The 14,631-nt window shown below is 41.0% G+C and overlaps 1 protein-coding gene across 2 annotated transcripts in view; it reads left to right on the top strand.

Annotated features, from left to right (window-relative positions):
• The window catches only part of Atg10 (autophagy related 10), a 276,120-nt gene that overhangs the window by 24,568 nt on the left and 236,921 nt on the right, over positions 1–14,631 (top strand). The window contains exon 2 of one of the 2 annotated variants that reach the window (XM_038324447.1): positions 3,182–3,306. The exons of the other annotated variant lie outside the window; for it this stretch is intronic. The gene's annotated coding sequence lies outside the window, so the exon portion shown is untranslated. The remainder of the gene's footprint in view (positions 1–3,181; positions 3,307–14,631) is intronic. 2 annotated transcript variants of the gene reach the window in all.

Raw genomic sequence — 14,631 nt, forward strand, 5'->3', positions numbered from 1 at the left:
CGTCTTGGGCCCCCTTCCCATTACTTAGAACTGAGCAGGGAGATGCAGGTGCTGATCAGGCTCAGAATGTCACCGGGAAGAAGCCGCCTTGGGTTCTCTGGGTTCATTTGCTTGAACCAAGCTCAGACTAGTCCTCCAATCTTCTGTGTCCCTAGTGACTCAAGAGTCCGTTACTCAGAGACAGGGCCTCACATGGTGGTGCAGCCTGGCTTCCGCTCGCACAGCCTTAAATTCGCAGCAGTTCTGCCTGGTTCCTCTGAGCTCAGATAAAGGCATGAATCACAGCAATGATCAGAAACCTTTAAACCCCGAGGGGCCCTTGCTGGCTCCCTGTACAGGACATAACTTTATTTGTACCTTTAATTAGTTGATTTCGTTCTTGGGTATTTTATAGTTTTGTTTATGGTTACCTTTGAATTTTCATTCATACTACCTTTTCCATGAGTTACATTGAGGAATCACTATTTTTTTGCATGTTAATCCTATAACTAGTGACTGTACCTTCTTCTTGCTGTGTTCCTTGTGATATTCCTCCATTGTTTCATGGTTGAGTAGGAACATGCTAAGTAATTAACAGCTCTTTGTGTTCAGCTTTGTTTTAGCGTTAATGGTTCTGACACTGAATGAGTCTCGGTCCCTTCCTCCCACCCTCTTTTTTTATCTCTTTTTTGGTGTTAGAACTGCAGCTCACGTATAGGTTTCTGACTCCATCTCTTTTATAAAAGTACTTATAAAAGTTCAGGGAGAGTAAATCAGTATTCCTGGGAATTATCAGAAATTCAGAATTATAGTTAACACATTTCTTATTTTTAAAATATTATTATTATTATTATTAATAATAATAATTATTATTATTATTATTTATTATGTATTTGAGGACAGGGTTTCTCTGTGTAGCCCTGACTGTTCTGGAATTCGCTGTCAGATTCAGGTTGCTGTCCTCTAGAAGCGTGTGCCCCAGGGCACTTCTAACGCATTTCTCACCTCTTCACACTCAGTGGTCTAGCTAGCTGCCTCTGCACTGGCTGGGTGGGGGTGGTGGTGGGGGGGTGGGGAGGGATAGCTCCTCACCGGGTCCAACTTCTTGTCTCCCAGCTCTCCTATAACTTACCCCAGAACATTTCCAGAATAGTTAACCCTCACACAAAGGTTCCATTTCCTACATTTCTTCCTTTGTATTCAGCTGGAACTCTATTTTATCACAGAATAATATAGAAACTCCTTAAGGGCGCATCCACACTGTGGCTTCCTCCGGTACTTCTATAATTCCACTGTCCGCTCCAAAACTCACTTCCTTCCATTCCTTCTCTACATTTCCAGAAAACAGAGAAAAGACTATTTTGAAAAATGATTTTTTTTTTTAAAATTTTGTTTTTTAAAGATATGGTTTCTCTGTGTAGCCCTAGCTGCCCTGGAACTCTGTAGACCAGGCTGGCCTCAAATTCACAGAGGTCCACCTGACCCTGCATCCCATGCATTAAAGGTGCATGCCACCACAATCTGAAAATAAAAAAAAGTAAGAAAGCCGGGCGGTGGTGCGCACGCCTTTAATCCCAGCACTTGGGAGGCAGAGGCAGGTGGATCTCTGAGTTCGAGGCCAGTCTGGTCTACAAGAGCTAGTTCCAGGACAGGCTCTAGAAACTACAGGGAAACCCTGTCTCGAAAAACCAAAAAAAAAAAAAAAAAAAAAAAAAAAGTAAGAAAGGATTCTAAGTCTCAGTGAATTTCCAGGTAGTGAGAGAGGCCCTGTCGGAAAAAAAAGGTGGAGAACAATAGAGAAATTATGGATAGATAGTGTGCGTGCGTGTGCTTACACACACAGAAGGGGGGAGCAATAGAGGAGTAGACTGTGTATGGACAGTGTGTGTGCTTACACACAGAACGGGGGGAGAGCAATAGAGGAGTAGACTGTGTATGGACAGTGTGTGTGCTTACACACAGAACGGGGGGAGAGCAATAGAGGAGTAGACTGTGTATGGACAGAGAGTGTGTGTGTGCTTACACACACAGAAGGGGGGAGCAGTAGAGGAGTAGACTGTGTATGGACAGATAGTGTACATGTGCTTACACACACACAGAAGCCGGGGGATTAAAGACAGACAATATACATTTTATGTTTAGACAATATACATTTAGATTCAATTTTGGATTAATTGCTCTCTGATTTTATAAATTTCATTGAAGTAATAATATTAAAATAGCAAACTTTAATTAAAGCCCCTTTCCACTTAATTTTTTCCCATTAGTTTAATTCTGTCTTCACAAGAATGTCTACTGTTCATTTTGTGGCTTTCGGAACTTAGGTCCTTCTGTGTTTTAAGAAAAATGAGCAAAGCCACTATGTGAGCCATTGCTCTTCTCCTTAATACCATGGTTAATGATGTTTATTATGGTGCCTCATAAAACATGTCTGCAAGCATCTTCACTCGGAGATACTGTGTTCTCACTGCAGTCCATAAAGCCCGGATCATATAAGAAACTCTCTAGCTTTATATAACTGGACAGAGGTGTCAAGAGTCTCACTCCTACTTTGTGCATTCATGAACTCTTAAGTATGTATTTGAAAATTAAATATCACAGTAGGCTGGTTCAAGGAAATCATACCTGCCTCCCACGCACAAGGTAAAAACAAAGCCCAAACACCTCACTTCAGCTCTCCCTCTAGAGTTTTCCATTTGTTAACTGTGTCTGTATATATGTGCGTGTATTTGTTCATTCATGTGTGTGTGTGTGTGTGTGCGCACACACACACGTTCACCTGTGTTTGAATAGTCCAGAGGTTGATATTCAGTGTGTTTCTCAATCACTTACCATATTTTTGAGATCCAGTCTCTTAGTCATGGAACACACCACATTTGTTGATTTTTTATTAGTGGTCATGAGGTTCTCGGCTGGGTGTCTTTCAGTTCTTGGCCTGTTATTCAAATAGTTGTACTAAAGGCTCATACGGATTCCAAAATGGCAAGGAACTTTAATTAGAACAACATGGTAGCATAGATCAGAAAACAACACAAGTGAGGGCCCCACAGAGCTCCAGGCACTCTTGGTGCTCCTTTAATGGCCCCCAGAGTGTGGTCACTAGAGGATAGTTTGGGGTCTTCAAACTAATGTATCTGATTTTAATCAGTGCATGCCAAGTTATGCATAAGCATGAGATGGTAATAAAATATTCTCTCTGCAGGCTGAGCCCCCGACCTCTGTACCCGGGCATATCTGAAGAATAACTGACTGGAAACTGTCTATGTTTGATGGGTCTTGTGTGGAGCAGAAACTTCTTACATTTTGTTTGAAGTGGGGTATGTGCAGGTCAGTGCAGATGAGGGTCCTAGGTTGCTAACAGATTGTTGGATGCATTGATTGTTTGGAGGTGTGTGTGTATATTATTACACACACAGTAGAGTCCTGGTTGCCAAGTGCATTATTAGAAGAGGTGTGTATGCACAGTCTAAGCCCAGTAACTCAAAGTTGCTAAGTTGTTTATTGTCTATGTTTGCTTGCTTTAGTTTGGCTGGACTGGTTGGCTAGCAAACCCCAGGGGGCCTTTTGTCATTGCCTAACCAGCTATAGGCCTAAGCTGCTGGTCCCAACTTTGTACATGGGCTCTGAGGACCTGAACTGAGGTCCTATGCTTGTGTGAGAAGCATTTTATTACTGAGTCATCTCCCTGGTTCCAGTTTTGTTTTGTATTTTTTTCATTTAATATCTTAGTTCTGTAAATTTGCTTTTTGCAGAATACTGGTAAAATAATTTCTCACACATTTGGAAGTTTCCTTTTTTTCCACGGTAGTGTGGGAACAGGACATTCAGAATTGAAAACAAAATTTCCTACTTTCCTGAGATTAGATTTTATGCAGTTAATATTATCTAACTTTTCTGTTATTCTTCATTTTGTTTTTGAGACAGAATTTCATGCAATCCAGGATGGCCTCAAACTTGTGTAGCTGAGGATAGCCTTGAACTTCTAATCCTCTGTCGCTACATTTGAAGTACTGGGATTACAGGCTTGTACCACCACGCCTGATTTTGTATGCTATTCTTAAAGAATTAGAGAGTTTTTCCCTTAGTTAATTTTTATTATACATTATAATTTAGAAACTGGTTAATACAAGTTTGTTTTCTAATTCATATGAAGTTAAAAAGTGGCTAAGTATGGTGCTGACCAGGTATTTGGGAGGTTAAGGTAGGTTGCTGTGAGTTCAAGGATAGCCTGTGCTATGTAACGAGATCCAGGACAGGTTGGGTTGTAGGATGATACTCTGTCTCTATACAGCAATGACCAACAGAAAACCAGAAAAACAAACAAACAAAAAGCCAAAAAAATAGGAGAAAGAAAAAAATTTTCCTCCTTCAAAAAATAACTAAGTAAAAAAATTAAATTTAACTGAGTATAAATTTAAACCGGTTTATAATTCATTTTTCCTAGGAGTCTTTTGCTGGGTCGTACACAGTGCTTTCTTCAATCCTTCTCCATTTTGCTATCTATCTTCAAGTTCATATTTTTAAAGCAGGTTGTAAAGTATTTCCATACTTTATCTTTCAATATGATCTGAGTACAAAACCCACCGTGGTCTCCCATCACTCTCTCTGCCCTGCTGAGTTTCACATCTCATTTGTTTGCACAGCTATCTTTATTTTTAATGTCTTATTATGAAAAATCCAGCATACAACACTAGAGAGAATCGTATAATGAATTTTTGTGTACCTATCACCTGGCTCCACAATTATCAACTCACAGCCAGAAACCTGGTGTTTCAAAGCACTTGTGTTATATAGAAAATGACGTAATATATCTCAATTTAATTAACTTGGCTTGCTTTGTTTTTCCCCCGTGCCTCCAAATGATAGGTTTCCCAAGTGAACTCTGCAAATTTATTTATTATCATATATTCAAACACAAACTTGAGCACTCCAAAGGAAAATATGTTATTTTTTATAAATTTTTATTTACTTAATTTAAAAACTGTGGTAAAGTATATATGCCATGGGGTTTACTTTCACCCTTTAGATGCGCAGCTCAGTGATGCTGAGTCACTTACATTGCTGTGTCACCCACTCCTGAAGTGTACCTTGCTCTTCTTAACCTCGTCTCACTTTTGTCCCCTGGATCTGATTGGTACAGGAATGTCGTGCCATGGTAGAATCAAACAGTATTTTTCTTTTAATAACTGGTTTCTGTCATCTTGTATAATGTCTTCAAGGTTAATGTATTATTTCTGTAAATTTTGATCTAGAATTTAATGAAGAGGAAAGCTGGAAAGAGAATTTGGAGTGGATTTCTGTTGCATACTGGCATCATGAATATGTTGTTTTTAAAAGATTTCAAATTCTTTTGTTTATGAAGTACATTATTAAAGGGGATTAAAAATATTTTCCATAGGACTGAAGAGCTGGCTCAGGTGTTAAGAGTGCTTTGTGTTCTTCCACAGGCTCACAGGTCAGGTGGCTCACCACTGCCTGCACTCCAACTCTAGGGGCTCTGCCACTCTCTTCTGACCTCAGGGGCACTCACTACTCCTTGACTATGTGCCCACGTAGACACATGTGCATACACATAATTAAAAGTCAAATAAGTCTTTAAAACTATTTTCCAAGTATATGTCTAATGTGTTGATATATATTTGCCTATCAGAAATACAATCAAATTATAGAGTAATCAATTTACTTGTTACATAATTTGCATAACCATTCAGTTTTATTGTTCTTCTTTCCTTTTTTTTCTTTTTTATTTTCCTTCCTTCCTTCCTTCCTTCCTTTCTTTCTTTTTTTTTTTTTTTTTTTTTTTGGTTTTTTGGTTTTTTGAGACAGGATTTCTCTGTGTAGCTTTGGAGCCTGTTCTGGAACGAGCTCTATAGACTAGTCTGGCCTTGAACTCACAGAGATCCCCCTGCCTCTGCCTCCGAGTGCTGGGATTAAAGGTGTGTGCCACCACCACCCAGGTACTTTTTTCTTTTGAATTGAAGTTTTTCTATGATTCCCAAATTAGTTTTCAAACATGGTCTCTCGAGTGACTCTTTTGTCTCCGTTCCTAAACAGTTGTGATCACAGTCCACACCTGCACAATGTAAGCCATTCTAAACAGTTGTGATCACGGGTACACATCTGCACAGTGTAAGCCATTCTAAACAGTTGTGATCACAGTCCACACCTGCACAGTGTAAGCCATTCTAAACAGTTGTGGTCATGGGTACACATCTGCACAGTGTAAGCCATTCTAAACAGTTGTGATCACGGGTACACATCTGCACAGTGTAAGCCATTCTAAACAGTTGTGATCACAGTCCACACCTGCACAGTGTAAGCCATTCTAAACAGTTGTGATCACGGCTACACATCTGCACAGTGTAAGCCATTTAATGTTGCCTTCTTCATGCATTAACCTCTTAGAAGGAATTGTTCTCATTTCCGAGGTAAAATGCTGTCTATCCCCTTAAAATGTCAGCATCTGTGTGTTTCAGTTACTTCTCTGTTGCAGTGTTAGAAGCAACTTAAGGAAGAAAGGTTATTTTAGTTTATAGTTCTAGAAGGACAGAGTCCGGATACGGTGGGGAAGGCATGGCATGGCCACAGGAGCAGGAAGCTGGCTGATCACATTTTTTACCCATGCAGGAAGTAGGGTGAGGCTATAAACCCTTAAACCCTGTCCCCAGTAACATGCTTCCTTCAGCAACTCTGCCAACTAAAGGTTCCATAACCTCCCCGGGTAGCTTCAACAGCTAGGACCAAATGTTTGATTGTGTGTACTTAAGGTGACGTTTCTCAGTCCAAGCACCATGCTGTGCATAAACAGCATCCTTAGATGAACTAAAATTTAGTGACACTTCTAAAGTTTACTGGAAGATCCTTCCCAGGAATTTTTAAGAACAATGTTTCTTTATATGTGTAACAGAAACGTTCATGTATTGGCTGACTGTGGTGATACAGGCCCAACACTTTAGAGGCTGGGACAGGAGGACCACAACTTTGAGGGCAGGCTCGGCTACACCATGACATCTTGTTTCAAAGACCATACCAAACTACACTACCACTGCTACCACCAAACTACACTACCACCACTACCACCAAACTACACCACCACTGCTACCACCAAACTACACCACCACCACTACCACCAAACTACACAACCACCGCTACCACCAAACTAAACTACCACCACTACCACCGAACTAAACTACCACTGCTACCACCAAACTAAACTACTACTACCACTGCTACCACCAATTAAACTACCACCGCTGCCACCAACCCAATGAAGCATCCGTTAATTTGCAATACTTAAAATTTTATTCTTCTACTTTGTTTTATAGATTTATATATCTTCCTACTAATAATCCTTTCCTGTTGTTGATCATAGATGTATTTGTTTAATCATTTAATCATTCACTGTTAGTTAATGAAATATCTCTGGCTCAAAATGTCACTTATAATGATGAAGTATATTGACTCACATCTCTTGGGACTAGATTAAAAAAACAATTAACTTTGGAGATTAGGAGAAAAATGTACTTGGATGTGTGTGCTATGGTTTATGATAAATTCTGAAACTTAATCAATTACATTAGATTTTGTATTCTTAGTTGACTGAGTGTTGTGATAAGATTTATGTCTTAAGCACATACAAATCTTTAGTGATCATTTCAAGAAGTAATGGTTACACTGCTTGTGAATTAGATACTTTCCAATATTTCATAAAATATTATCAAGAGTATGATAAATGAAATCTATGATACTTTGCAAGTTTATAAATTTAAATTTAAATAATGGTAATAATGATGCTAGTTTGTCAAATAAGAGCACACTTTTGGTTGTAGTGATGACTTAGCTCACTGGGGAGGTTACAGTCTGCATTTCCAAAGTTCTCTAAGAAGGTTCTCTTGTAGTGGTAGGCTTGGCAAGCCTAAGATTTGTGGCATGTTAAACAAAGCCAGAAGAGTTGATTATATATATATATATATATGTATATATATATATGTATATATACATATATTTGAAGCTATATAATATATATTTGATTTTGTATATATAAAACTGTATATATATGCAATTTCCTAAGTCAAGTTACTAATTTATAATAGATTATCGGATGAACTAACTGTAATATTCCTTTCAGTATGATGGTACATTTTTGTTTTATAAGTAGTCACATGAGGCTAGTATTGTGTGACAGAACTTTTCCTTGGAAGACTCAACCCATATGCCTATTCACCCTAGCTAGGAATCCCATGACAGACCAAAGTATGGCTATCACCAGAGTCCAAGTTTGTGAACCAGTGGGTTACTAAAGAGTAGTATGGGGGAGGGGTATTTAAGGGGTAGAAATGACTCAAAGACAGCTTCATTGCCAGTGCCCACCCCAGTATGGGTGACAGCACACAAAAGCTGGGAAACCTAGAGCACACTGCACAGTCTGCAGGCGGCTCACCAGGTTGGAGAGTGTCCTTTCCAGGTTCTCAGTTGTTTTAACCCTCTTCCAGGTGCTCGGCTGGTTTCTGCTTCTTATAGGAAGCTGCTCCGTATTTGAAGCCCAGCTAGTCTGAGAGTCTTCTTGGCAGTCTAGCTTCCTTCTGTCTGAGGGGGGACCCTCAGCTTTTATTGCTTACTCTGGCAGGGAGGGGCCTAGTGAATCTGGTCAGTTTCATGGACTTCCTGGAGTTATTTTGAGGTGTTTACTTTCCTGCTTAAGGAGTTTCCTGCAGGATGGAATACTTTAATCTAGGAGGAAATTTATATGACAGCTGCAGAGATAGCTCAGTTGGTAAAGAGTTTGCAGTGTTTTGTAGGTGACCAACTCTTCAGACTGTGTGACCACAAATGAGTGCAAATTCTCATGCACAGTTGGATGAATGAATATTTAAATGACATGATGTCTGGTTTTATAATATGGATTTCCTTTCCAGTGAGGACATATGGTTTAAAATGTGTAAGCTTAAAATTTCCTTTCTACTTTCTTATAACAAGTTCCTGTTACATACTCCAGGTTGGTCCCATGCTTGCCTTCTTTCTGCTTCCATCTCATGAATGCTGGGCTCCCAGACAGGCCTTCCTATGTCCAGCAAGGCTTCTACGGATCTACCATGGATTGGAGAGCACATTCAGAGTTCAAGCAGGTTCTAAGACTGCCCTGCTTTGTTTTTCCTGTGCCCATTCCCTTTTGAAGGGACACTAGCCTCTTCAAACATGTGGCTCTCACAGGCCTTGTCCCCCATTCCTTCTGCCTTAAAACCTTTAGATTACATTCCTAAAGCTAGCCACAAGGTCTGTTCCCTTATTTGTCCACTTCCTCCTCCCGAGGCTGACTTCTAAAGCTCAGCAATCAGAAGCCCTCTTTGGTTAACCTAATTATCATGCCCAATTGAAATGAAACACATCATTCTAACATGGGGTCCTCCCTTTACCTTTATAAACTGCCATTTGCCTATGGGCCACATCTGTCTCCTCTGTCTAGAGGCAGTCCTTTGTCCCTCCCAGACAAATATCCCTCCCCTTTTGCTGTCCCCTTCCCTTTCTTCCTGGTCCTCTATCTTCTTTCCTACCACATCCTGGCCCATTCTCACACAGACCTCCCCTTTGCCTCTTAATAATTACACCTGTGAGGTCATTTGTTGCTGTTTTCTGCCTGAGTCAGAAAGAAGCCACTTTATAACTTTCTTCCCTGCTTAATAAATAATCATCTCTCTGTGAAAACAGGTGTTTGGATATGGTTAGTACCTAACCTGGGGTCCAGGAGGAAGCCCCTTCTGTGATGGAGCCCCTTCACCCTTTACCCATGATATGCAGGGAACTTGAGCCTCCTTTTTTTTTTTTTCTAGGCATATGAATGTAAGGCAGGCAGAGTTCAGGGCTCTCATTTCTTGGATCTCTCTTGTTATATTGCTATGGGGTAGCTGGCTTTAACTGGGACTAGTTTCTGTGGGACTGTCTTAACTCAGGATGGTTTCTGAGCTGGCCACTTTGAGTATTGCTGTTCCCTCCGTGTCAGCTCGGCCGAGCATCTGGACTGTTGGCTGGTGAGGTTACTGTTTTCAGAACCTGAGGACCCTGAGCGTCTGAGAGAGATGGAAAGGCACGGAGATGAATCTCAACAGCTTCCATGATGCAGTGTGGTGTTTTAGCAGTGCCTTCCCTGGCGGGTCTCTGTCCTGAGATGGTGTTTGGACCACTTTTGTCACTTTCATTCCGTTTCTTAGACAAGAGACTTTGAAGTTCTGCCACCTGAGGCTACATGGCGATTGCCATTTGTATTTCTTCCTAAACCCTGTTTATCTGAACATGTCTTCACATGTTGATCAACACATTTTGTAATTCGTATGGATAAGTCTTTTGCATATAATCGCTACAGTATTTTCTGAGATTAAATTTAAGGCCACCATTCCGATTATCCAGCTTTGGCTTAGATGCTGTCTTTCATAAATTGCCACATCACTGGCTATGTGATTATACACCTGCCTGGTTCCCCAGAGAGCTCAGTGACAGCAGAGACAGTGATTTTGTTTCTGTATCCTTCTTTCTATATAGCCTTGGTTCTCAGCACTGTAAGCACCACTTACTTATAGGAAGAGCATGCAAACTAGAAGCATGCCAGCCAAGATGTCCCTATTTCGGTAGATACATCCCATGGTATTTCATTCCATTGTGGATTGTTTGAACTGAATGGTTCATTGACTACTGTTTAAAAGCCTATTCATTTTATAAGACTTTATTAAGTAACAGGACTCCTATTCCTATTTGTAATAAAAACCAAAATATTAATATTACTGTGTACTACCATGACCTCTAGACAAGTTAATATTACTGTGTACTACCATGATCTCTAGACTGTTAAATTCATTTGTAGAATCTTTGCTCGTTTAGCAGCACTTGACAGTCTTGGTCCTCTTTCCCTTGTCTTGGTGTCCTCAGTCTCGTGGTTACCTCCTGTGTTGTGCTTCATTCCTTTTACAGTCTCCTCTGCTGTGTCATTTTTTTGTTCACAGTCTCATGACATTAGTGCCTAGGTTCAGACCTCGACTTATTCTCATAACCCTAGAGATTCCTCCTCATTTAAATTCTGTCACCTCCAAACAAGTCCCTACTACCCAGAGTTCTCTCTTGAATTACAGATTTATAGATCAACTTTGTATTTGTGCTGGAACTTGAAAAACAATCCTCTCGTGGCCCTCTCAGCGCAGCAGGCAGCATGTCAGCGTCTCAGCTGAGAATGGAACTCAAGGACTTGTACTTTCCTTTCTACCTTCAAGCCCTACACCAGCCGCCCCCCTTCATACCAACGTGCAGGAAGGGACCATCGGAAAGCTCTCTTTCCAAAAGGCATGCAACTGGTATGAAATCTTATTAACCAGCAATTGTCAATCAGTGGAGAAAAGAGAATCTGACAGAGAAGCCCAGGAATTCCTAGACAGCTCCAGAGGATACCTGGGAGACGTAAATACTTAGTAAGGCAAGCTGTGCATTCTCCTCCTCTCTCCTACAGCTAGCATGGCCATATCAACCCAAGTCATCCCCTGTCGAAGCCTCTGTTCCTCTTGCCTTCTGCAGATGGCATGTGTGGTCTCATGTGTGGAACACACAAGCTATGATTTCTTCTTCATGCACTTTAGTTTTTCTTCTCTCCTGTTAAGCTGCATATTGTGAGATCATTTTAGCCAATCTTTAGTGTTCAGAGAAGACAGTTTCCTTTGTTCCTACACTTTATGTTTCTGTTTTGATGTTTCTACTTGGATCCCAAAGTGAACATGTCCAGGAATGAACTGTTTGTACCTCTCCCCCCAAAGTCAGTCATCTGTCATCATCCAGACCTGGCTGCCGACTCTGTCTTTCTCATTCAGGCTACTGGAGTTGTACCTACTACCTTATGTTTCTCAGCCCTCAAGTCCAATCCACTAGGAAATGCCTGCTATATTCAGAATCTGACTATTTCTTATCCTCTCCCCACCTGCCTTCTCTGGATCCTCTCTCTGCCTACCTTCTCAGTGTAAACTACTATCAGTGCTTGCTGGGACTTTCTTCAGAATGATCTTCCTCCTCTGCTCTTGTGTTGCTATAGCATAATTCTTTAAAAGGTTATATAGTATTATTTTTCCATAATACAATAACTCAAACTAAAACCAAACTGTTCTGATGATCTATAAATTCTGTGATCTTTTCCCTTCCCCACCTTTCTTATTCCCTGAAGTCACTTTGCATGCCTTTTAAAAATCATAACTGTCTAAGAACAATGGCCTCCTTGCTGCTTCTCAAATATGCCAGACAAACATCTCTTTTCCTGGGTGGTGGTGGTGCACGCCTTTAATCCCAGCACTCAAGAGGCAGAACCAGGCGGATCTCTGTAAGTTCGAGGCCAGTGTGGTTTACAGAGCAAGTTCCAGGACAGGCTCCAAAGCTACACAGAGAAACCCTGTCCTGAAAAACCAAACCAAACCAAACCATAAAAACAAAAACAAAAAAAAAAAACAAAACAAAAAACTATACCCGTCCTGGGGCCTCTGAATTGACAGACTTCTCCAGCCAGAATATTCTTACACTTGACCATTCTGCCCACGCCTTTCATTTAGTAGCTCTATGTCACTTTCCATTTATTTATTTATTTATTTATTCATTTATTTATTTTTAATGAAAAATTTCCACCCCTCCTCCCTTTTCTCTCCCCCTACCCCTCCCCCTCCCTCTCCAGTCCAAAGAGCAGTAAGGGTTCCCTGCCCTGTGGGAAGTCCAAGGTCCTCCCCGCTCCATCCAGGTCTAGGAAGGTGAGCATCCAAACAGGCTAGGTTCCCACAAAGCCAGTACATACAGGAGGATCAAAACCCAGTGCCATTGTCCTTGGTTTCTCAGCAGCCCTCATTGTCTGCCATGTGTGGAGAGTCCAGTTTGATCATATGCTCCATCAGTCGCAGTCCAGCTGGCCTTGGTGAGTTCCCATTAGATCAGCCACACCGTTTCAATGGGTGGGCGCACCCCTCGCGGTCCTGACTTCCTTGCTCATGTTCTCCCTCCTTCTGCTCCTCATTTGGACCATGGGAGCTCAGTTCAGTGCTCCAATGTGGGTCTCTGTTTCTAGCTTCATCCATCGCCAGATGAAGGTTCTATGGTGATATGCAAGATATTCATCAGTATGGCTATAGGATAGGGTCATTTCAGGCTCCCTCTCCTCAGCTGCCCAAGGATCTAGCTGGGGACATCTCCGTGGACACCTGGGAACACCCCTAGAGTCAAGTCTCTCGCCAACCCTCAAATGGCTCCTTTAATTAAGATATATACTCCCCTGTTCCCATATCCATCCTTCCTCCATCCCAACCGTCCCATTCCCCCAAGCTCTCCCCATCCTCCCCTTCACACTTTTCTCTCCCCATCTCTCCTTACCCCCATCCCATCCCCACCCCCAAGTTTCCAATTTTTCCATGGCAATCTTGTCTCCTTCCAATATCCAGGAGGATAACTAGATGCTTTTCTTTGGGTTCACCTTTTTATTTAGCTTCTCTAGGATCACATATTATAGGCTCAATGTCCTTTATTTATGGCTAGAATCCACTTATGAGTGAGTACATCCCATAGTCATCTTTTTGGGTCTGGTAAGTTACCTCACTCAGGATGGTGTTTTCTATTTCCATCCATTTGCATACAAAATTCAAGATGTCAATGTTTTTACCGCTGAGTAGTGCTCTAATGTGTACATATTCCATACTTTCTTTATCCATTCTTCCATTGAGGGGCATCTATTACAGGTTTTGGCTATTACAAATAATGCTGCTATGAACATAGTTGAACAAATGCTTTTGTAGTATGATAGAGCATCTCTTTGGTATATTCCCAAGAGTGGTATTGCTGGATCCTGGGGTAGGTTGATCCCGAATTTCCTGAGAAACCGCCACACTGATTTCCAAAGTGGTTGCACAAGTTTGCATTCCCACCAGCAATGGATGAGTGTACCCCTTAATCCACATCCTTTCCAGCAAAGGCTATCATTGGTGTTTTTGATTTTAGCCATTCTGACAGGTGTAAGATGGTATCTCAAAGTTGTTTTGATTTGCATTTCCCTGATCGCTAAGGAGGTTGAGCATGACCTTAAGTGTCTTTTGGCCATTTGAACTTCTTCAGTTGAGAATTCTCTGTTCAGATCAGTACCCCATTTTTTAATTGGGTTAATTAGCATTTTAAAGTCTAGTTTCTTGAGCTCTTTATATATTTTGGAGATCAGACCTTTGTCTGTTGTGGGGTTGGTGATGATCTCCCAATCAGTAGGTTGCCTTTTTTTGTCTTATTGACAGTGTCCTTTGCTTTACAGAAGCTTCTCAGTTTTAGGAGGTTCCATTTATTCAATGTTGCCCTTATTGTCTGTGCTACTGGGGTTATACTTAGGAAGTGGTCTCCTGTGCCCATATGTTGTAGAGTACTTCCCACTTCCTCTTCTCTGAGGTTCAGTGTGTTCAGATTGATATTGAGGTCTTTAATCCATTTGGACTTGAGTTTTGTGCATGGTGATAGATATTGATCTATTTTCATTCTTCTACAGGTTGACATCCAATTATGTCAGCACCATTTGTTGAAGATGCCCTCTTTCTTCCATTGTATACTTTTAGCTCCTTTGTCGAAAATCAGGTGTTCATAGGTTTGTGGTTTAAAATCCAGGTTTTCTATTTG

This window comes from Arvicola amphibius, chromosome 3, assembly GCF_903992535.2.
Source record: "Arvicola amphibius chromosome 3, mArvAmp1.2, whole genome shotgun sequence".
NCBI lineage: Eukaryota > Metazoa > Chordata > Mammalia > Rodentia > Cricetidae > Arvicola > Arvicola amphibius.